This window comes from Antechinus flavipes, chromosome 1, assembly GCF_016432865.1.
Source record: "Antechinus flavipes isolate AdamAnt ecotype Samford, QLD, Australia chromosome 1, AdamAnt_v2, whole genome shotgun sequence".
Classification (NCBI taxonomy): Eukaryota; Metazoa; Chordata; class Mammalia; order Dasyuromorphia; family Dasyuridae; genus Antechinus; species Antechinus flavipes.
The window spans coordinates 108,708,792-108,734,240 of record NC_067398.1 but is presented as its reverse complement, the minus strand read 5'-3'; the positions used below and the strand labels follow the sequence as shown (position 1 = coordinate 108,734,240).

At 37.7% G+C, this 25,449-nt stretch overlaps 1 protein-coding gene across 1 annotated transcript in view; it reads left to right on the top strand.

The window, feature by feature from the left end:
• Positions 1–17,292: 17,292 nt before the first annotated feature.
• Positions 17,293–25,449, top strand: part of KDM4C (lysine demethylase 4C) — a 437,566-nt gene continuing 429,409 nt past the window's right edge. Inside the window, exon 1 of the mRNA XM_051987528.1 lies at positions 17,293–17,421. The gene's annotated coding sequence lies outside the window, so the exon portion shown is untranslated. The remainder of the gene's footprint in view (positions 17,422–25,449) is intronic.

Below are 25,449 nucleotides of genomic sequence, written 5' to 3'. Positions count from 1 at the left end.
AAAGAAATGATACAGTCCTTAGCATATGCCAGTCATTGTGGTAAGCACTTTATAATTATTATATTATTTATTTTGATCTTATAACAACTCTGAAAGGTGGATACCATTATTATTTTTTTCTTTAGAGATCTGGAAATAGCTTGCTTAAGATTGTTTAGCTAATGGAGAGCCACATCAGCGTGCCTCTAGCTACCAAAGGACTCCCCATTGAACTTATGGTCACTTGAAGATGCAGCCAGCCACTTTCTCACCTTTAATTTTCATCCTGTCCTCCCTTATGATTCTTTCAGTCAGATGTTTCAATAGTAGCAAAAATTTCATTTTACAAAATGCCTTATTCATTGTGTCTGCATTGATTTTTGTCCATTTTAGATTGTAAGCGCTTTGAGGGCAATTTTGCTGTTACACAGCATTGCTGTAGAGTGACTAACAGTGCCATGTGGAAAAGAAAAGAAAATAAATATTTTGATTCTAAAAAAAAAAAAAAGATTGCTTAGCTAATAAATTTCTGCAACTTGAATGTAATTCAAGTTTCCACACATTTTTTCAGTATTTTTTCCCTCAACACCTGTATTTGGGATCTGAACTGACATGAGATGAGTTAACAGGGAGAACAAAAGAGTTTCTGAACTGGAGGAGTGACAGGGGATATCTGTTTTAAAGAGGAAAGTGTAACAAGAGGTTGTTATAAAGTGTAAACCATTTGCTTACTTATTTCTTTCTTCATTCTGGGACTACTTCTTTTTTTTTTTTAATTTTTATTTTTTATTTAATGATTACTTTATATTGACAACATTATTCCTTGCACTCGTTTCTTTTCCGATTTTTTTCCCCCTCCCTCCCTCTACTCCCTCCCCTAGATGGCAAGCAGTCCTTTATATGTTGGATATGTTGCAGTATATCCTAGATACAATATATGTTTGCAGAACCGAACAGTTCTCTTGTTGCATAGGGAGAATTGGATTCAGAAGGTATAAATAACCCGGGAAGAAAAACAAAAATGCAGATAGTTCACATTCGTTTCCCAGTGTTCGTTCTTTGGGTGTAGCTGCTTATGTCCATCATTTATCAATTGAAACTTAGTTAGGTCTCTTTGTCAAAGAAATCCACTTCCATCAAAATATGTCCTCATACAATATCGTTGTCGAAGTGTATAATGATCTCCTGGTTCTGCTCATTTCACTTAGCATCAGTTCATGTAAGTCTCGCCAGTCCTCTCTGTATTCATCCTGCTGGTCATTTCTTACAGAACAATAATATTCCATAACATTCATATACCACAATTTACCCAGCCATTCTCCAATTGATGGGCATCCATTCATTTTCCAGTTTCTAGTCACTACAAATAGGGCTGCTACAAACATTTTGGCACATACAGGTCCTTTCCCTTCTTTAGTATTTCTTTGGGATATAAGCCCAATAGAAACACTGCTGGATCAAAGGGTATACACAATTTGATAATTTTTTTGGGCATAATTCCAGATTGCTCTCCAGAATGGTTGGATTCGTTCACAACTCCACCAGCAATGCATTAGTGCTGGGACTACTTCTAAACTAACTTTCTTCTTTCATTACTTTAGAACAATGAGGTTATTAACCTTACCATTTACTTTTAAAACTTCTAGAACATCTAATCCTTATTTTTCCTTAATACAAATTCTACACAGTGATACCCCAAAACTTTTTCAGATAATTCAGAAAGGAGTGAGTTTCTGAAATTACTCAAGGTTCCAGGAGTTCTCCCCTACAATCTTAAAATGATAAATCTTCATACCTCCAAAATCTACCAAGATGTTTTCAGCAGTTTATCACTTTGATTACCTCATTTTATTTCTGTAATTCCAGCATAACTAAAGCTGAAATATCAGGGGGAAAGTATCATGTGAATTTCTAAAAAATAATCTAATCTCCTGAGGAAAGCCTAAAGTGGGAGTTAGGTCTGCTTACTAAGACAATTACTTCAAGTATGAAAGTTCATTCACTTTTCTCAAATGTTTTAAACTTGACTTACAGCCTGGGAGGTTTTCAGCTTGGCTGCATTTTAACTCTTTCAAGGCAACAAGATCTATCTAACAACATAAACACGACACAGACATTTTTATATTTTACAAAGACACAAACACAGATAGAAAGACAAGACAGATACAAAAAGACAACAAACAATTTTAAAGTATGTAGTCATAGTTCATAGAGTCTAGTTACAGAGCCATGCAGTTTAAAAAACAACAGAGGCATGCAATGGGGACCAATTAACACAGATGTGCAGTTAAAGCAATGATATCCTTACCAGAGTGATTCAAGATGAACCAGGTAAAGGAACCTGGAGTTTTTCTCACAGAGAATGATAAGCTCAACCAAGGTTCAGGAGTTCAGAGGATTGGAGCAGGAACAAGGGCAGAGGACTCACCAGAAAAGGAGAAAAGAGTGGGAACTGGAGAAATAAATCTCCTGTAATATCTATTCTATTCTCACTGGTATCAGAGAATCCAAAGGCCTGGTTCCATGTACAATCCCAATTCTGCATAATGTCAACCAGACCAAATAAGTTTACCAGTGAGTGGCCAGAGCTGAATAGAGTAGAATAGAGGTAGGATAGTCAGGAAATCAAAAAGAAATTTAATTTCAAAATGAGGAAAACAACTTGCAAGAAGGCGGCAGTTTAGACATATATCTATAGTAGGAGGACCCAAGGCAGTGTGGGGAGACCTCAACATTTATACCAATGGCTGTGCAGTGAGCAATAGCCCTGACAATGAGGAGTAACAACAAAAGTGAAATAAGTTTAATTCACAATAACATTTCATGACTGGAACATGTGTACTTGTCTGGTGTTAGTCTGAGCTCCGAGAAATACATGGTGCTTTTGCCAGATGGTGAGATCATCCGGACAGTGAAATCATGCCAGGGGGTGAGATCATTCAGAGGTGAGTACAAAGGATTGTTGTTATGTCAAACTCAGGGAACAGCTTTTTGGAACCTTGGAAAATAGAATATTTCCTAGTATCTTGACACTTCCTTATGGGCAAACACTGCCATATTTATCTTTGTATTTCTCTCATCACCAAGCTTGGTGCCCAGTACATATATAGAACCGAACTGCTCTAATTTCCATAAATTCTCTTTGTAGCTCATTATGTACATCAGAACTTGCTGTTAGATAGAAGTAGGCCTTCGTGGTCAAAGAAAGTCCCAAGAATTAGATAGGCATTTTTTTGAATATAGATAGTCTGGCCGTGCTGTTTCTATTAGTTTTCTCCATGAGTAAAAAAAAAAAAAATGTTCATTTTTCCTAATTGGTTTATTGAAGAGAAAGCAATTTAATTTTTCAGACATTTTCACAATGTTCATATACTGGAGAGCCAGAAGACTATAAAGAAAGAATTCCTTTATAGATATTTCTATATCATTAAAAGTAAAATAAAAACAGATTTGGGGACATAAGCAGATACTCTATTTCTTAATCATTTCCTCTCTCTGAGGCAATTAAAATATTGATCTTTGTACCTTTTATTACGTTAAATTAAAATTAGGAAATTAAGAAATAGAGATAAATAAAGCAATCTTCCACTTCATATTTGTACATGCGATGAACAAATTCTCATCCTATAAAAACATAACAGTGAAATTGATATGGTATAGCTTCTAGGGGAAATATAGCAATAATTTTAAGGTCCCCAACCTTAGGGGACTTCTGTCATAACAATGTGTCAGTGATTCTCAAGCTTTCTGGCTTTGGAATCTATGATCCTGAGGTTCCCCCTACTCCCCAACTTTGAAGTACTATTATTCACATAATCTATCTATCAATAATTTTAAAAGTTTTCTGGTGTAGGAACATAATAATATTTCTTTTCTTAAACTTTAGGGAAGATATATTAGTGATCCTGAGACTCTCTAACCTTAGAATACTATTCTTCTGACAATCCTATCTGTCAATGATTCTAAAGTTTTCTGGCTTTAGGATAGTCCTAGGTCTGGTAGTCAGTGATAAACAAATTCCTGAGACCATTCCTCAGTTGTACCTCTAGGCCATAAAATTAGCATATCAATGATTTGAACTGGATAAGTTTGTCTCCTTGCTCCAGGTTCTTTGTTAAATTCTTTTGGAACTTAGTTGTAAAGGGCTAAAACTCTTGAGTTGATGCACTAAATTCAGACAAGAAAGCACTTAAGGCTAACTACCTTAATACTCTATTAGCATATGCTTGGAAAATGGCCCTTCCCACTATCCTGTGCTGGTTCGATAATTGGTGCATACAGGGAATTGTAGGAGGAACTAAGGAGTGAAGTAAGACTAGCCAGAGTCACTTTTGAGCAAGAGAAGAAGAGGAGAGGTTGTGGAAATTCTATGTCCATTCAATTTACTTCTACCCCTACAGACCAAGAATAAAGACCAAGAACTTTTGCTTATCCTGACTCCAGCTGATTCTAAGGTATCCAGGGTGCTAACTCGGTCTTCACATTTGGTGCCCAACTTGTGGACCAACAACCCTAATTTCACTGAAGAAGTCTCTGGTGACCAGGAAATAAGGTGAGTATTTTAATAGACAAACAGGGAACTTACTTTGTTAAGGGCTAAACTAGTAACCTTTTCTAGCTGAAATGGGGCAGATATTAGGAAAAGATTCTCCCCCAGCGCCAGCCCCACCCCCACCTCCACCCCTGCCATGAGGGGGCATTATAGAAAGCGTGGTGATTCTCACTCTAACAAGGCAGCTTCAATCCCACCTAAAAGGGAACAGGTTATTGACAGGCCCCCATCAACTCCACCTTCAAGGATGGAGGGAGGAGGAGTAGTGGGAGGCGCAGTGATATCACCAGCACCTCCCCCCCAGCAATCACTCCCTCTTATGACTAGATTGCAAAATGTAGTACTTAAAGCCACAGAAGAAGGGCAGGATTTAGCTGATTTGAAAATAGGAATGCATCCTGTGATTCAACAGTTTAACTCTTCAGGTCAAGAAAGTAGAAGATATGCTCCTTTTGAGATAGAAATCCTCAAAGACCTGAAAAAAGCTTGCACTCTTTATGGGGCTACATCAGCTTATGTTAAGATGTTATTACAGAATTTGGCTTATGAAGTCTTAATCCCTAGAGACTGGAAATCTATAGCAAGGACATGCTTAAAATCTGGACAAAACTTGTGGCTTTCTGAATATAGTAAACTCTGTAGGATACAAGCCCAACAAAATAATCATAGTGGAGTTAATCCTCCAATCACCTATGACCAACTAACAGGTGTAGGTTCTTATACAGAAATTTCAGTACAGATTAATTATCCCATAGCAACATATGAGCAAATTGCTGCTGCTGCTATCAAAGTGTGGGCTTTTCTCCCCAGTAAAAATGACAATAGAGAGGTCTTCACAAAAATTGCACAAGGGCCAAATGAACCCTTTCCTGATTTTGTGGGACATTTGCAGACAGCTATCACAAGAACTAATGGGGAAAATACAGTAACAGACATTATGATAAGGCAACTTGCTAAAGAAAATGCTAATGAGGTTTGCAGAAGAATTATCCTCAGAGAGAGGAAATGATTAAGAAATAGAGTATCTGCTTATGTCCCCAAATCTGTTTTTATTTTAATTTTAATGATATAGAAATATCTATAAAGGAATTGTACTATTCTAGAGAGACTCGCCAATGCTTTCAATGTGGTAAAATAGGGGATTTGAAAGCTCAATGTTGGCCTAGAAACAGAGTGAGAAAACAGGGTGGGAGAACAAGACCTAAAACCCCATGTCCAAAATGCAACAGAAGCTTCCATTGGGCATCAGAATGTAGACAGATTCAGGGAAACAGGTTGAGGGGCCCAGCCCCAGGGCCCAAGACAAAAAACATTTGGGGCATGATGAAAGCTGATGGTGCACCCAGAGAGTGCCTAGAAGTTCAGTACCCAGACATGACCAATCAGCCAGGAAGCAATCTGATGAGAGAAAGGGATTACAACTGGGGAGAATAGAGCTGTATGCAGCTGGGACAACTGAGATACCCCCTGGAGAGGTGAAATCTATTCCTCTCCAGCCTATAGATCCCTTGCCTCAAGGCACAGTAGGCTTGACCATTTCACCTCCTTTTTATACATAAAAACAGTGTCCATCCACACACTGATGTGGGAAACTGGGGAATGTGTAGATAATATCCCAGTCACTAATATAGGTAGACAATGTGTGTCTTATCACCCAGGAGAAGTAGTAGCATCAGGTTTACGGATACAGAATCCTAATAAGCAACCTGGTGATAGTCACCCAGATTCTGGCTCCAGACCACAAAAACCAGAAATATACTGGACAGCAGCTGTAACAGCTGACCAACCTATGCTCACAATCTATATAAATGGTCTACCATTAGAAGGATTGGTAGACACAGATGCAGATCCTACAGTCATTAGAGGTGAATTGGCCCAGTCACTGGCCAAAGATTAAAACAGACCCCTACATGTCTGGAGTAGGATGATCAATAGCAGCTGAAGTTAGTGCTGCCCCATGAGATGGACTTTTGAAGGCAAAACAGGAGTTTTTACTCCTTTTATAGTTGAAAAAATACCCATCAATCTGTGGGGAAGAGACATTTTACAGCAATTAGGGTTAAAAATGAGTACTTCGGTTTTTAAAGCAGGGCTGCTGTTGAAGGCCTGCCAACACTTTCACTTGTTCCTATCCAATGGAAAACTGATATATCTGTGTGGACAGAATAGTGGCCCTTAGGTAGCAATAAAATTCAGGCCTTATTAGATATAGTACAGGAGCAGCTTGAACAAGGGCACTTACAACCTTCTCTAAGTCCTTGGAATTCCCCAGTGTTCATTGTAAAAAAGTAATCTGGAAAATGGAGGATGCTCACTGATTTAAGAAAAGTAAATGAACAGATGGAAAGTATGGGAACTCTTCAGCCTGAACTTCCATCTCCTACTCAGTTGCCTAGAGAATGGCTTCTTTGCATCATAGATATTAAGGATTGTTTCTATTCTATCCCTCTGGATAAGGAGGATATGAAAAGATTTGCCTTTTCAGTGCCCAGCATTAACTTAGCTGAGCCTTATAAAAGATATGAATGGACAGTTTTGCCACAGGGAATGAAAAACAGCCCCATTACGTGTCAAATGTATGTTGCTGCTGCTCTTACTCCAGGAAGAAAAACATTTCCAAAAGTTATGTTATTATATTACATGGATGATATATTGGGATGTGCACCTGAGGAGCAAATGTTAGAAGCATGTCTACAAAATACCATGGAAACACTAAGGAACTACAAATTGTACATAGCTCCAGAAAAAATTCAAAGACATGCTCCTTTTCAAAATTTAGAATATGAAGTATACCCTAAGGTGCTTACAGTACAAAAACTTTCCTTAAGAACAGAGAAGCTAAACACCTTAAATGACTTTCAGAAATTGATAGGAGATATCTAATGGATGCGTCCAGGGTTAGGCTTGACTACCTATCAGTTACAACCACTATATGACATTTTAAGGGGAGACAGTGCTTTAAACTCATAATGCCAGCTTTCAAAGAAACTCAAGAGACTTTGAGAGAAGTTGAACTGGCTTTATCCAATGTGGTTGAAAGAGTCACTCAAAAACCCTTGGAAATATCAGTTTTTGCTACACAAGAGACACTCACAGCAGTCCTTCATCAAGGAGACAGTGTGATAGAGTGGGTGAACCTCCCAGCACAACCAGAACAAAATCTTACCCCTTAAAACAAAACCTTACCCCTTACCCAGTGCTTGTGGCTAAAATTTTATTAAAGGCCATTAAGGGAGCAGTCCAATTATCTCTGACAAGACCTGACAAGATATACACCATTTATACTAAGGCACAAATTAATGTGTGCTGTGAAACCACCTCAGAGTGGCAAATTTTATTAGCCATGGCTCCAAATTTTACACACAGGTCTCCATTAAAGATAACCAGACTATTACATAATTGGTGATGGATTCTTGAAGAAAAGTTTTCTAAAGTTCCTCTTAAAGGACCAATTATCTTTACAGAAGCATCCAAACATAATATTTGTGCTGTATACTCTCATGACTTAACTATAAAGAGAGTAGTCAGAACTCCTTTTCAGTCCACTCAGCAGAATGAATTGTATGTGATCATTCTAGCTCTTATGTATTATCCAGGAGATATAAATATAATATCTGATTCAGCCTATGCAGTAGGTGTAGTACAAAGAATTGCCTCTATAAATTTGTAGCCTCTAATATATATCAACTCTTTAAGGAACTTCAAGTTCAAGCAAGAAAGCATCCAGGTAAGATTTATATCTTGCATGTCCACTCTCATAGTGGACTTCCAGGTCCTATTTCTGATGGTAATTCAAAGGAAAATAGCCTTCTAACTATGTTTGCCAATACTCCTTTATATCAAGAAGCCCAAGAATCTGATTTTAAATATCACTAGGCTGCTCAAGTTTTACTTTTATAATTTGGAATAACAAGAGAGGAAGCTAGGAACATAGTAAAATCCTGTATGGCTTGCCTTCCTTTCCACCCTCCTACACTCCCTCCAGGGAAGAACCCTCGTGGTTTGAGACCCAATGAAATCTGGCAAATGGATGTGACCCAGTATAAATCTTTTGGTCGTCTGTCTTTTATCCATGTTGTGGTAGACACCTTTTCAGGATTCACTTTTGCAATACCAGCAGCAAAAGAGACAGCCCGAGTGGCCACTGAATTCCTCACACAAGTATTTGCAATTATGGGTGTGCAAATAAAAAACAATAAAAACAGATAATGGACCTGCATGTACTTCTAAACATTTTGCACACTTTCGTGCACAGTATAAGATTTTACACACCACTGGCATACCCTTTACTCCTCAAGGACAGGCAATAGTAGAGAAGAGAAACAGAGACATTAAGACGCTGCTCCAAAAAAACAAAAGAAAAGGGGACACACAGGTAACCCTAGAGAACTTCTAAATCTAGCCCTTTATACCATTAACTTCTTGATTTTTGACAAAGATGCACTGGCTCCAGCAGACAGGTTTTATAACCCACTGGAAGGGCAGTGTCCTATGCGAGTGGCTCTACTATCTTTAGATAATCACCAGGTGATGTGGAGAGACTCAGAAAGTGGTGAATGGAAGAGACCAGATAGACTAACTGCTTGGGGAAGAGGGTTTGCTTGTATCTCTCCAGATGGAGAAGGAATCAGAAGGGTGCCAACAAGCCGTATTCGCCTTGTCCATCGCAGAGAGATGAAGCAGACCCTTGAAATGAAGGAGAAGACCCAAGAAACATTGGGTGGTTCCATTGTTGATTGTGCTCACCATTGAAAGAGCATGGCAGTTATGGAACTTGACTCATGGACATCGAAAGTTGTTGGACTTCAAAACCCTCAGGAATCATTGGATATTCTGAGACATGATATGACTGCTGCAGGACTTCAAAAGCTTGGGGGGATCATTGGATTCCCTGATATGTGAAGCAATGGACAATAGATTGGTTTTGGACTATCTCTTGGCTGCTGAAGAAGGCATATGTGTGACTGCTGTTTACATACTCTCCTTCTCGGACTTCTGGCAATCTTTTACAACACCATGTTGATTTATATTGTTTGTTATGCTGCTACTTGCATGTACAATTCATATTTGTTACATTACATCGAGGCTGCACTGACTGTGGGGAGAATCATCACTAATAGCCTCTGTGTTATTGCTGTGTGTTTGTTTAATACCTCCCATGCTGATGGGTTTGTGCATACCTGTCTCTAATAAGACCCTTCAGCCCAGAGACCCGCTAGCAACCCCCACTTCCTTTTGGTGCTTTTCATCTCTCTTCCTGAGAAGTCAGGGGGGTCGTGATCACCTCCTTTTCGGAGTTTTCACCTCTTTTCCTGAGAATTGGGGAGGGTGTAATCACCTCCTTTTTGGGGTTCTCACAGCTCCCTGAAAGTCAGGGATGGTGTGACCACCTGTGTTCTAAAATAAAAGAAAGTGAGAGATGTAAAAGTTTGAAACTCTTGAGTTGATGCACTGAGGACAGACAACCAAGCACTTAAGGCTAACTACTGATTGGACAAGACTCTATTAGCATATGCTTGGAAAATGGCCCTTCCACTATTCTGTGTTCCTTCGATAATTGGTGTATACAGGGAATTGTAAGAGGGACTAGAGAGTGGAGTAAGACTAGCCAGAGTCACTTTTGGGTGGGAGAAGAAGAGGAGAGGTCATGGAGATTCTGCGTCCATCCAATTTACTTCTACTCCTAAAGACCAAGAATAAAGACCAAGGACTTTTGCTTATTCTGACTCCTACTGATTCTAAGGTATCCAGGGTGCTAACTCGGTCTTCACACTTGGCCTGCTTCAATTGGTGTAACGATTACAATAAACTTTGCTCCTTGATTTGAATATGGGTTCACATCTGCAATTTTTTTTGAGACACTTTGTGACACTGGTTTGTAATCCCCTACCTTTTGGGGTCCCTTCCCAATCTGAACAACAGTTTAAAATTTTTCCATTTCTTCAAGAAGGTGACACAATATTTGTTTACTCTTGAAGAAGATTAGGTCAAAACTTAGGTCATTTTTTAAAAAAATAACTTTTTATTGACAGAACCCATGCCAGGATAATTTTTTACAACATTATCCCTTGCACTCAACTTCTGTTCCGATTTTTCCTTTCCCCCTCCACCCCCTCCCCCAGATGGCAAGCAGTCCTATACATGTTAAATAGATTACAGTATATCCTAGATACAATATTTGTGTGCAGAACCGAACAGTTCTCTTGTTGCACAGGGAGAATTGGATTCAGAAGGTATAAATAACCCGGGAAGAAAAACAAAAATGCAAGCAGTTTATATTCATTTCCCAGTGTTCTTTCTTTGGGTGTAGCTGCTTTTGTCCATCATTGATCAACTGAAACTGAGTTAGATCTCTTTGTCGAAGAGATCCACTTCCATCAGAATACATCCTCATACAATATCGTTGTCAAAGTGAATAATGATCTCCTGGTTCTGCTCATTTCATTTAGCATCAGTTCATGTAAGTCTTTCCAAGCCTCTCTGTATTCTGACAATCTGTCTGATTCAGTCTGATAGCTTCTAGCCTCAAAATATTCCCACAGATCAAACTCCTGAGACAATAGTGATAAACCACTCTTCAATTCATTGCTGACTGCCAGACATTTAATCTGTTCATCAGCGATAACGAAATTCTCGAGACCATTCCTCAATTCATTGCTGACTAAAAAATTCCAGAGACCACTCCTCCATCTTTCCCATGAGCCATAGAATTGGCATGTCAATGATAGCTGGATAAATGTGTCTCCTTACTTCTGCTTCTCTGCTAATTTCTTTTGGAAATTCAGCCCGATTTGTAATGGTGTCACAATTACAATAAACGTTGCCCCTTGAGTTGGATGTGGTTTCAAGCCTGCAAATTCTTGAGTATAGATTTTGTATATAAATAGTCTGGCCATGCTGTTTCTATTAGTTTTCTCCATGATTTAAAAAAAAATGTTCGTTTTTCCTTCTTGGTTTATTGAAGAGAAAGCAATTTAATTTTTGCCCCAGTCTATGATCCCCAAAATTTGGGGTCCCCTTCCCCATCTCAACAATAGGATCATGATGTCTTTCACAGGGCTAAGCTCTTGCTTTGAAGTGACTTTACTAAGTTCCACTTTCTGACAATTCTGGTCTGCATATGAAAGCTAGCTAAATACTCTCAAGATTCTGGAGGATAGTTCTAAAGGGAAGAGGAAGTAGGTTTTGCATTTTTACTTCTATAGCTCATAAGCTCACACCAGTGAGCTTCCCATTATGATGATTAATGAATCAATCGTACATAATTAATTTTTAAAAATTGATATTTTTTAAATCAATTGATCTTAGGTAGATCGAGCTAAAATAATAAGTAATGACAATTTTTAAAATGACAGTTCTATTTAAATTAATCTACTTATTCATTGTTATGCCAATTATACTGCCAAAAATTATTTTATAGGATTAGAGAAAATAATAACAAAATTCATCTGGAAGAGCAAAAAGTCAAGAATATCAAGGGAATTAAGAAAAACAAAACAAAACAAAAGAAAGTAGCTTAGCTGTACCACGCCTAAAATTGTGTTATAAAGTATTGGTCATTAAAAGCATTTGGAACTGGCTAAGAAATACAATAGTGAATCTGTGGAATGGATTAGGTACACAAGATATAGCAGTAAATACTACAATGATCTGGAGTTTGATAAACCCAAAGACTACAGCTTCTGGGGTAAGAACTCACTATTTGCCAAAAATTGCTGAGAAAATTGGAAAATAGTATGGCAGAAATGAGGCCTTGGTCAACATCTAACACTCTTTATCAAGATAAGATTGAAATGACTTCATGACTTAAACATAAAGGACAATACTATAAGCAAATTAGGAGAGAAAGTGATATCTATTAGATCTGTGCAGAAGGGAGGTATTTATGGCCAAAGAAGAACTAGAGAACATTATGAAATACAAAATAGGTAATTTTGATTACATTAAATGAAAAAGTTTTTGCACAAAGCCAATGTAGCTAAGATTAGAAGGGCAGCAGAAATCTAGGGGGAAATTTTTTTAGTTAGTATTTCTGATAAAGACCTTATTTCTAAAATTTTTACAGAATAGATTCAAATTTATAAGAATACAAGCCATTCCCCAAACTGATAAAAGAATATGAACAATTTTCAGACAAAGAAATTAAAGCCATTTTACATCTTATGAAATAAAAATGCTCTAAATCATTATTTATTAGAGAATTGCAAATTAAGACAACTCTGAGGTACTTCCTCACACCCCCCAAACTGGCTAAGATGACAGAAAAAGATAATGATAAGTATTGGAGGAGATTAGGAAACTGGAACGCTAATGCATTGTTGGTGGAGTTGTGAAATGATCCAACCATTCTGGAGAGCAATTTAGAACTACACTAAAGGTCTATCAAACTGTGCATACTCTTTGATCCAGCAGCCTCCCTACTGAGTCTGTATCCCAAAGGATAAAAAAGAGAAAAGAATCCTTGTAGGCAAAACTGTTTGTAGCAGCTCTTTTTGTAAGGTCAAGGAAATGGAAATTGAGTGAATGTTCATTAGTTAGGGAATGGCTGAATAAGTTATGGTATATGAAGGTAATGGAATATTATTGTTCTATAATGATGAGCAGGCTGTTTTCAGAAAAGCCTGAAAAGAGCAACATGAATTGACATTTAGTGAATTGAGGGAAACCAAGAGAACATTGTATATAATAACAAAATTATGTGATGATCAACAGTGATGGATTTGGTTTTTCTCAACAATGAGATGGCTATTCAAGATAATTCCAATAGACTTGGGATGAAAAAGCCAATTACATTCAGAGAGAGAACTATGGAGACTGAACGTGGATTGAAGCATAGTATTTTGACCTTTTTGTTTGTTTTCTTTTTTTTCTTTTGTTCTGATTTTTCTTTCACATCATGTCTTATGTGAAAATATGTTTAAAAGAATTGCACATTCATACCACTATACACCTGTCAGATTGGCTAGAATGACAGGGAAAGATGCTGAATGTTGGAGGGGATGTGGGAAAACTAGGACACTGATACATTGTTGGTGGAATTGTGAATACATATAGCCATTCTGGAGAGCAGTTTGGAACTATGCTCAAAAAGTTATCAAACTGTGCATACCCTTTGATGCAGCAGTGTTACTACTGGACTTATACCCCAAAGAGATCTTAAAGAAGGGAAAGGGATCTGTATGTACAGGAATGTTTGCGGCAGGTCTCTTTGTAGTGGCCAGAAACTGGAAACTGAGTGGATGCCCATCAATTGGAGAATGGCTGAATAAATTGTGGCATATGAATGTTATGGAATATTATTGTTGTGTAAGAAATAACGGGATGATTTCAGAAAGGCCTGGAGAGACTTACATGAACTGATGCTAAGTGAAATGAAAAGAACCAGGAGATCATTATATACTTCAACAACGATACATATGAGGATGTATTCTGATGGAAGTGGATCTCTTCGACAAAGAGATCTAACTCAGTTTCAATTGATCAATGATGGACAAAAGCAGCTACACCCAAAGAAAGAACACTGAGAAATGAATATAAACTGCTTGCATTTTTGTTTTTCTTCCCGGGTTATTTATACCTTCTGAATCCAATTCTCCTTGTGCAATGAGCAAGGATCAGGAGATCATTATATACTTCGATAACAATACTATATAAGGATCAATTCTGATGGATATGGCTCTCTTCAACAATGAGATGAACCAAATCAGTTCTATTTGTTCAATAAGGAAGAGAACCAACTACACCCAGTGAAAGAACTCTGGGAAATGAGTGTGAACCACTACATAGCATTGCCAATTCCTCTATTTTTGTCCACCTGAATTTTTGATTTCCTTCACAGTTTAATTGTACATTATTTCAAAGTCCGATTCTTCTTGTGCAGCAAAATAACTATATAGATATGTATACATATATTGTATTTAACATATACTTTAATATATTTAACATGTATTGGTCTATGATGCTGAGTAAAATGAGCAGGGCCAGGAGATCATTATATATTTCAACAACAATACTATATGATGACCAATTATGATGGACCTGGCCATCCTCAGCAATGAGATGAACCAAACCAGTTCCAATGGAGCAATAATGAACTGAACCAGCTATGCCCAGGGAAAGAGCTCTGGGAGATGACTAAGAACCATTACAATGAATCCCCAATCCCTATATTTTTGCCTGCCAGTATTTTGGATTTCCTTCACAGGCTAATTGTACAATATTTCAGAGTCCGATTCTTTTTGTACAGCAAAATAACAGTTTGATCATGTATATTTGTTGTATATCTAATTTATACTTTAATATATTTAATATCTACTGGTCATCCTGCCATCTAGGGTAGGAAGTGGGGGGAAGGAGGGGAAAAATTGGAACAAAAGGTTTGGCAATTGTCAATGCTGTAAAATAATCCATACATATAACTTGTAAATAAAAGGCTATTAAAACAAACAAATAAACAAACATGTATTGGTCTACTTGTCATCTGGGGGAGAGGATGGAGGAAAGAGGGGAAAAATTGAAATAAAAGGTTTTGCAATTGTCAGTGCTGAAAAATTACCATGCATATATCCTGTAAATAAAAAGCTATAATAATAATAATAATAATAAAAAGAATTGCACATTCAACCAATTGCTCAGCTATTTTGCATGGCATAGAAAGGTTAAGTGATATATTTGCCCAGGAGCATACAGTTAGAAAAAAAATCTGATCCAGGACTTGAACTTAGGTCTTCTGGAAGGTCTTTTTACCACACCAAACTAAACATTTTTGTTAGGGTATATCATAAAAGATGGAAAACATGGTAATTCTCAACAAACTTAAGAACTGAAAAACAATCAGAAAAATAAGAGATGCAAATTGCCTTTCATCATCAAAATCAGTGAGAGATAGGCAGTGAAGGTATTATTTCTGCAAGAAAGAGGTACAAAAAATTAAGAAATTTGCTGAAGACCATCTAGCTAGTAAATGGCATAGCTATTATTATTTCGGTGTTTTGGTGTAGAATGCAATGATCTTTCCACTATTATGTAACTGCTTTCCTTCTTAGTGGTATTTTGCTTCAATGAGCCATAAAACCTTAAGGTTAGAATTACTTGTAACATTTTAAACAACTTTTATCTATTCATTTTTCTCCCTTAGTTCCATCACATATTTAGTTCTCTGGTTGCCATATCCAGTTTTTTTGGATACAATGAAAAGGATGGACTTAGTATATTAAAAAACAATAGCTTTAGCAAAATTGATTAGTCCTTATGGATTAGAGAATATCTTTACTTTACTTTTATTTACTGTTTTCGAGGCCGAGGAATTTTTTTTTCAATACAAATGTTTTCAAGAATTTTCCAGATTGCGCTTCCCACATACGTTACTTCTAGGTTTTCTTCATTTTAGAGTGCAACAGCTGCCCAACCCTTAGAGGAAGTCCAAGAATTTACAACATAATAGAATGAGGGCACACTCTCCCACCAGAATCGTTTGCAACTCTTACTTCTAATAATATATAATCTTTTACATAAAAAAATTAAGTTATTATAAACATTTCTAATAAATATCAAGAGTCATGCATAGAATAAAGTTTTCATGTAAAAAAATCTCAGCTGTAAGGGGAAACTAACAAATATCAAGAGTCATGCATAGAATAAAGTTTTCATGTAAAATTATACTAATGAATCTGTGTTTGTTTCCTTTGTTTTTAATGTAGCTGCAATTAATGCACCATCATTCATATAGGTTTTCCTATGCTTCTCTGTATTCACAATTGTTTATTGTGTTATATTTTACAAAATTCATATCATAATTTACAGAACTGTTTGCAAAATACTTGGTACATTTCCCTGTACAAATAAACATTCCTGCAGATTTTTTTTCTTTTAGCAATTTCTTGGTACCTCATTCCAACCACTCCATCACTAGCTCAAAGAATAAGAACAATTTATTGAGTTCATGTTTATTTCCTGATGGCCCTCCAAAAACTTTGCACTAGTTGTTAGTTATTATCAACAATGTAACCAGAATGTCCATTTCCCTGTAGCAAACGCTACATTTCAAAATCATTTAAATAAATAGGGTCAAACAAATTTAAAGGTGGTTTTGGTCTTGCCTCAAAAGTTCACTGATTGCATAAAGAAATTCTTGCTTGGGGAAACCCTGACTTTTTACTTCTCCCTTTGGCCAAGCAGGCTCCGAGAAGGTTCTTTTGGAGGTTTGAAAGCCTCCTTAAGAATCATTTCCATCATAATAAGTTGCAATACATCCCCAAATTCCAGAATTCGAAGGTTACTTTAGGCTAAACTTTATCCGAAAAGAAAAAAAAAAAACATTTTCCTGTGATATAATATTCCTTGACAACACGGGTCATGACTTAAGCCAGAATCCACCACCACATTCAGAGGTTAGCATAGTGTCTGGCACATTTAGTAGGCACTTATTATAGTGCTTATTAACTGCAGATCTCCAGAATCAGCCCATTATAGGATCTGAACAAGTCTAACTTAACATTGAACCTAAGCCCTTTGTCATGGAGGACCTGAGCTTTGCCTACAGGGCCAAGGGGAACAGGTCTAATTCACTTTCAAATACACATTCAAACTGGATAATTAGACGAACAGCAGCAATAACAATTACAGACGTGACTCCGCCCCCACGTGAGGGTCACTGTCAGGTCTTTTAGAAGCCTAGAAGTTGCACCGGCTCTGACGTCACAAACCAGCAGCCAATAGGCTCGCGCTGGAGGCTATTATTGTGACGCGTGGTCTGAAGACTGTTAGTCGAGTCCTCTCTGGAGCGGAGCTCCACCATTGCTGACGTGCAGCGCCCCAGGGCCCTCTCACTGCATCTCCTCTTGCCCATTTCGCCCCCAAGGGGCCGGGACTGGGACTGGTGACGCTTTTGGGTAGGAGTGAAAGACGTTTGGGGGGAGGGAGGGAAAGTGCAAGAAAACTATGGCTCAGTGAGGGTCACGTGAACCACCGGCTCACTAGAGCAGTCTTTAACCCTGTGTGGGTGGGTGGGTCACGTGACCTCCCCACCTAGCTGCCCAGACAGGGCCTGTCACGTGACCCTTGCACCGTCCGTCCGTGTGCGCGCGTGCGCGCGCGGCCACAGAAGACAAACCTGTGTTATATGTTTGCGTGTGTGTGTATGTGTGTGTGGGTGGCAAGAGGTGCGCGCTCCTTCCTCCTCCCACTCCATCTCTGTCTCCTCCCCTTCCCCCCCCCTTCGGTGTGTAAGAAGTAGCGAGCGATATTTGGCTTGCGGTGGTGGTGGTGGTGGGGGCCCTGCGCGCCTGCGCAGGAAACAGCTGTCACCCTGTGCGGAACAACAAGTCATACAAACCTCCCCCCTCCCCTTTGAGCCGGTAGGCGACCTTCCTCACTCCTCTTCCTTCTCCTTCTCGGGGGTCCCGGCCCCTCCCCCATCCCTCCCGCCGTGCCCTCGCGCACAGGTAACCGCTCAGGCCGGGGCGGGAAGGTGGGGGGGTCAGGGAGGGGATGGCGCCGCGGCCGTGGTGGAGGCCCCCGCGGCCGGACGTCTCGCTCCCTACTTACTGCTGCCTTGCTCCCCAGGGATGCTGGGGTGGCGGCTGCGAAGACCTGTCGGTCAAAGGGAAATGGTGGGGGGTTGGGAGAAATTTGAGTAGATGGTGGTGGGGGGAAGATTGTCGATTCAGGTGAGCATTGATGTCTGGTATCGCGACAGTCACGATCGAAATCGGGGGGAAGGAGGTGACAGGGTTCCCTCTCTGCGCTTTTCTTCTAGCAAATGGTCCGTGTCGCCCCGAAGGGGGCGTGGATTGCTCTCCTAGAGTTTGAGGACCGGGAGGAGATGGCGGTGCTGGGCCGGCCCCCGGTGTCGCCCTTCTTTTGGCTGGAGGAGGCTGGAGGTTTGGCCTCCTCGGGCTCCAGGCGAATCCAGCATACTTCTTTCTGGGCCTCAGTTTACTCGGTCCTTAAAATGAGGGCAAAGATAGGTATCAGTGGAGTGGGTCCTACCTCAGAAGGTATGTTCCCCATCCCTGTAGAGATCCTAGTGGACGGAATGACCACATGTCAGGCATGGTCTACTGGATGCTTCCTTGTATTGGTGAGACTTGGACTAGATGGCCCGGAGGGCTTTTCCTGCACTCGAATCTGGGAGTCTAGGCTCTTAGCTCTTAGGAAGTGTCCTGCGCCTTTTCTGCACCCCACTATTTTGGGATCCATGTTGAAAGAATGTCCTCCGTTGACAAACTAAATTTGGAGATCCTGCAGAGACCCATTATGCCCTCCCGTTTCGTTTTTTAACCTTCCAGCCTCCTTCCAGAGATGCTCAGTTTTATCTTTCACCCCTTCTTCCCTGCCCTTACTTCTCATACCTAACTTCATGGAAAAGGTGGGGAGGTTAAGGTGGGAGCTGGCACGTTGGTACTTATGGTTCATGCTCGATTGTTTACTTTCTGGTTCAGTCATGAACCAATGTAACTAGATCTAGCATTATCTTTTGCAAACCCAATATGGAGTGTTGTTTGGCCCCTACACCCCGGCTTTTTCATGGAGTCGGTTTCTATTACCCTGGGGTGCGAAGCTTAGGGTGATTAGGCTCCCCTAGGAGGTTCGGCGAACTTTTCCATAATTGATAAACTTCCTGACCCTAATCATTTAATTAATAACACTCAATTTCATTTATAAAACTTTGCCCCGGAAGGATTATTTAGAGGTTGCATTTTATGAACTTGTGTCAGGTATCTCCGATTCAGTTTCTTTTTGAGGCCACTTAGATTCATTTCATTTGAAAGTTTTCTTAGTTGCACCTGCTGTAATTTGCCTTTATTTTTTAAACCACGATCAAATTTTCTGCTTTATTTCTATAAGTAGTTATAACTTTTAATATTGAAACCACAGTGAAGCAGTGAAAAGTCCACTATTTAATTTAGAGATCTGAGTCCAAATCCCACCTCTGGCACAGGCTATTTGTACAGCCCTGAAAGTGTGTTAATATGTCTGGTCCTCGGTAATGTTATTTGTAAAGTCAGAAAGTTGGATTAGAGGACTTTTAAGGTTACTTCTAGCTTTAGATCAGTAATCCCAGTATTAGAAACTTATAAGGATGATTCATAGTGTTTGATTTGTAATTGTTAGAAGACAGTATAATTTCTCTTTAAATAAAAGCAAAAACCAAAATCCCATCAAAAATCCAAATTAAGATTGGTTTATTAGAGATACTACACTAGCTTTTTTAAAAAGTTCTGATTCCCCCACCTAGAAGATTTGTTCTAGAATATTTTATCTTACTCGGTTCTTAATTTAAAAGGACTTTTTATATAATCTTTACAGTATTCTAGTTTAGCATGTAATTAAAGTTATAAAAAATTAAGTTTGGTTCAAAACCAAAAGATTTTCTTTTCCTTTAAGGTCCTTATGGATCTCAATTCAAAAAACCAATTTTCGATAGCTTTTTTTAGGTTAATCTTTAGATAAGTCTTTAACTGCAAATATTTTTCAGCTGTTCAAAGTTTTTTCTCAATTCAGCAGACGTTTTAAAGCACCTCTGGTGAAGGCATTGAATTATATTGAAGATAAAATATTAAAAAATCCTTGACTTCAAGAAACTTACACCCTAGTAGGGGAATGAATAGATAATTAAATATTAGGAATTTGTGGAGGGAGAGAACTAGATTTGTAGAGGAATGTGTGGGAGGATCAGAATTAGCTAGTTACAGGAAGTAGCACCTTAGTCTGGAAGCTAAGAATTCTAAGTATATCATATTTTAGTCAAGAAAAGGTGGCTAGTTTGGCTGTAATTGAGTTGCTGAAAGCAGAGTAATTAATGGATGGAAACAGGGGGTGGGCCAGATTATAAAGAATCTTAAATTCAAGATTATGAAATTTGTGTTTTATCTTAAATGCTGTAGGAAAGACACTGAAGATTTTTGAGCAGAGCATGACAAAGTCATATCTGTGCATTTATTTTGGTTGAAATGGAGGGGAAATAAGTTGGAGTGAGAAGCTGGATGTAGATCAATAAAAATGCATTTAGTATTTGCCTACCATGTGCCAAGTACTGTGCTAAGCACGCCCTGAGGATATAAAAAATGGCGGAAAAAAAAAGGTGTCTTGGATTGATTTCCAATTGGCTACTTGTGATCAAAGGAAGTTTGGGGAACGATGATAATAATCTCCCATACTATGGTAGTTGTTATGGGAGTAAAAAGGAGGAGGATCTTTTGAAGTTGTGTCTGGAGGTAGGATAAATGATATTTGGAAATCGCATCATAAAGAATTGGGAGTGGGAAAAGCTAACCCAAAAATGAGTTTGAGGTCTTAAAAGTTGGGTAGGTAAAAGCATACTGGGACTATCAGTAAAAATGGGACAATTTAGAAAAGTGATTTTAGATTTTTTTTTTGGGGGGGGGTTAGAGAAGGCAAGCTGTGTTAAAATGACTTGTCCAGGATTACATAGTAATTGTTGAGTCTGAGTTTAGAGTTGAATTTGGGTCATCTTGACTCCAGGATCAATGTTTTTATCCACTAGACCACAAGCAAAGATTTTATAGAAGATAATTCTATTTTGGACTTGTTCAATTTGAGAGATCTATGAAGCTTTCAAGTCAAGAGATCTAGCAGGCACGTGGTTTTGTAGAACTATCCTGTGAAATATTAGGGGTACTTTAGATTTGGAAGGTGTCTACATAGAGTTAATTGAACTGAGATCGTAGAGATAAGTCTATAGAAATGTAGAGATAGGAGTTGGAGGGAGCCTTAGGGAAAATATGCAAAGGAGGTAGATACTTATCCCTAGTGCCTTGATTCTGAAGAGAGAATATTGAGGAAGAGGGTGGTGGTGGTGTACTGTATAAGAAGTTGTAAAAATAAGATCAAAGAAAATGCCTTCTTGTTAGTTTGTTTATATTAGTTATAAACATGTTTAGTACTTAAAATTGTCATTTTCCTTTTAAGAGGAGATCAGATTCATCACTTAAAATAATATTCTTGTTTTTAACTAGAAATTTTATTACTTTGATTAGAGCAAAAATGGATCCATAACATAGTATTTTTACTTTTTTCTTGTTTTATTGCATTTTGCTTTTTTTTTTTTTCCTTTTTGATCTGCTTTTTCTTGTGCAGCACGAAATTTATGGAGATAAGTATAGAAGAATTGTACATATTCAAATACATGCTTGCTGTCTAGGGGAGGGGATGGGGGGAAGAAGGGAAAAAAAAATTGGAACACAAGGTTTTGCGAGGGTGAATGTTGAAAACTATACATGTGTTTTGAAAATAACACTTTATTAAAAAAAAAAAAAAGAAAATCAGATCAAAAGGGAAAAAAAAAAACCTGAAAGAAAAAAACAAGCAAGTAAACAATAATCACAAAAGGTGACACTACTATGATTTGATCCACAGTCTCCATAGTTTTTTCTGACTGCTGATGGCACTTTCCATCATAGGTCTTTTAGAATTTCCTTGAGTCACCTCATGAAAAGTAAAGAACCAAGTCCATCACAATTAATCATCACATAATCTTGCTGCTATGTACAATGTTTTCTTGGTTCTATTCACTTAGCATCATCAGTTTCTGTAAGACTTTCCTGAAATCAATTTCTGATCATTTTTTATAGAACTTTAGTATTCCATTACATTCATACATGCATAACTTATTCAGCCATTCCTCAAATGATGGTCACCCACTCAATTTCCAGTTCCTTGCCATTATCCAAAGGGCTATTACAATCATTTTTGCACAGGTGGGTCCTTTTCCTCTTAAAATTTCTTTGAGGTACAGACCCAGTGGTGGACATACTGGCTGGATAAAAGGGTATGCATGGTCAGGTTAAACTCGTATTTATAAGCTGATGTTACCACTGAGGATATTTAAAATATCAAAACAAACTTATAAGACAAGTCCAAAAGAATTCAAAAATTCATTCACCTATGACAGTATTCTTAAAATAAAGGTAACATTGATTTAGATACATAGTTTCTAGGTATAATATATTTATTTTAATGTAACTGGTTTTAAGCTAAGATCTCTAAAAACCTATGAGAAGCTCATCATCCTTTAATTATTTCCTAACTAGATTGGATTAATATATTCAGTTAATGATTTGGAATCTGGTAGTTTCTAATAACTACAACTGTACATATGAGAGTATAGATATAACATAGGTCTTAATTACTTAGAAAAGAGTTTGATATTGGTGTCAAACTGGTTTTCAGAGAAGATAATCTAACCTCTGAGAATGTTACATTGTATGAATTAATTCCTCCTACGACAAAACCATGTCTTTTTCTGGTCTTTTAGAAAAAATGCCTTGAGAAACATGGATATTTGTGTATGTGTAGCAGCAACATGCCAAATTTTTTGGTATAAAAATTGCCTGTAGGGCAACTTATTTCCCTTTTACTGTTGGTTCAATACATAGCACTCTAAAAAACCAATTTGCTACCATAAATTTAATTCACAGATGAGTTCCTATCTTCAAACATGTCTGGCTCTTCTTTTCTTAAAAAAACTCCACCCTACCATCTGGTGAATTTATCATCCTATATCTCTTTTGCTTTCTCAGTCTATCTAGAAAAAGCTGTTTACATTCCTTGCCTCCAAATTGTCTCTTCTTCAGCCTTTTGCAAATCTGTCTTTTTGATCTCACATTCAACTGAAACTCTTCTCTTTAAAGTTACCAACATTTTCTTAATTGCTAAATCTTGTCCTTATTCTCAACTTTTTTCTTGATTTGACAGTTTTGTTATTATTGCAAACTCTTAATTTGGTGAATATTTAAGATTGATGCCTTAAGTGCAGACATGTACCTCCTAGTTCTGTCTTAAGCCCCCACTTCTCTCAAATGTATTCTTGGATAGCAACTTCATTCTTTCTTACTTTGTGTATTTTGTGAATTGGCCTGTCACTTCTGTTTCTATGACATTTCTTATATTAGTTGCTTTCCACTGAAGGCTACCAAACTTGTTTAGTCCCTAATCACTTCTTACCTGAGCTATTTCAGTAGCTTTGGGTACTGTATAGCCTCCTAAAGTGTCTGTCATTCCTAAATTATTCTCTTTTAAAAACTTTCCACAAAATTTAAGCGATTCCTAGAAATAGACCTAGAAAGATCTGACCTGCATTTTCCTGCTCACAAAGCTCAAAGATCACATAAACTCTTCTATTTGACATTCAAAGTCTTTTTCAGTTTGGCTTCAGCCTTCCTTTTCAGGATTATTACATATTTTTCTTCTCCATAGTGTGTGTTCCATAATGTCTAGCCAGATTCGTCTACTTCTATTTGGCCTATTTCTCCTGTGGGATAAAGATCAATTTCTCATGGCTGGAATATACTGCACCCTAGTTTTTAGAATCCCTGTTGTCTTTTGAAGCTCAACTGAAGTAGTATTTCATGAGGTTAATTTTTAGGCAGTAGATTTATTTATTTTTATTATTATTTTTTAATTATAGCTTTTTATTTTCAATACATATATATGGAGAATTTTTGACATTCATTCCTACAAAACCTTGTGTTCTAATTTTTTTTTTCCCTCCTTTCTCTCTCTTCTCCCAGTTGGTAAGTGACTTAATGTTAAACATGTACAATTCTTCTATACATATTTCACCAAATATGAGAAAGAAAACAAGATGCAAACAAACAACAACAAAAAAAGTGAAAATACTATGGTGTGGTCCACATTAAATTCTTATTGTCTTCTCTCTGGCTGCAAATGGCTTTCTTCATCACAAGACAATTGGAACTGACCTGAATCACCTCATTGTTGATGAGAGTCATGTCCATCAGAATTGAGCATTATAAATATTGCTGTTGTCCTGTATAATGATCTCCTAGTTCTGCTTCTTTCACTTAGCATCACTTCCTATAAGTCTTTCCAGGCCTCTAGGAAATCATCCTGCTGATCATTTCTTATGGAAAAATAATATTCCATAACATTCATATACCAAAACTTGTTCAGCCATTCTCCATTTGATGGGCATCCACTCAGCTTCCAGTTAATTGCCACTACAAAAAGGGTTGCCACAAATATCTTTACACATGTGGGTGCCTTTCCCAACTTTTTGTTAGGATATAAGCCCAGTAGAAACACTGCTGGATCAAAGGGTATGCAGAGTTTGATAGCCTTTTGAGCATAGTTCCAAATTGCTCTCCAGAATGGTTGTATTATAGGCAATAGATTTAGCTAATTAATTATACATACTGATATTCTAACAATTAAAAAAAAATGCTCACTTAGAATTATGCAGGTTGGGATGGAAATAGGAGGCCTTGAGAATTGGACATAATTATTTGAATGTTGTCTCCTTTATTAGACTGTGAGCTCTTTGAGATCTGGGACTGTTTGTTTGCTTTTCTTTGTATTCCTCTTGCTTAGAACAATATTGGGCCCATAATTGCTGCTTAATAAATGCTTTTTACCAATTAAAGATCTTGAATTTTACTCTTTGGTGGAGGAATTGAAGGTTTGAAAATAGGATTAACAGAAGAGTTCACTGAAAGATTAATCTGGAATATTGAAGCAGGGAGAGACTTAAGTCTTTGCTTTACGTATTTTATTAAAATTTAGAAGTACAGTTGCAGATAAAATAATTTATAATTTAAGTGGTACAAATTGCCACTTCTTTCCAGTAGTAGAATACTATTGTAGCATACTATATTGTTTACAATTTACAATAGTTAAATATTGGATTTGTATTATGTATTATTTGCAAGTAGTTAAGGTACTTGATATCTAGACTCATTGAATCTATCACATTGAGAAATGAATCCCGTGGTAAGCTTTATGCCATCCACAAAGAAGGACAGCTCTAATTATATTGACTAGGTAGATTGGAGCCTTGTGGTGGCCTAGCAAATTTGTAATTCAGTAGGCAGATGGTCAGTATTTCTGAGCAGTGGAACGAAAGATTATTGATATATGACATATGAAAAATAAGAGCA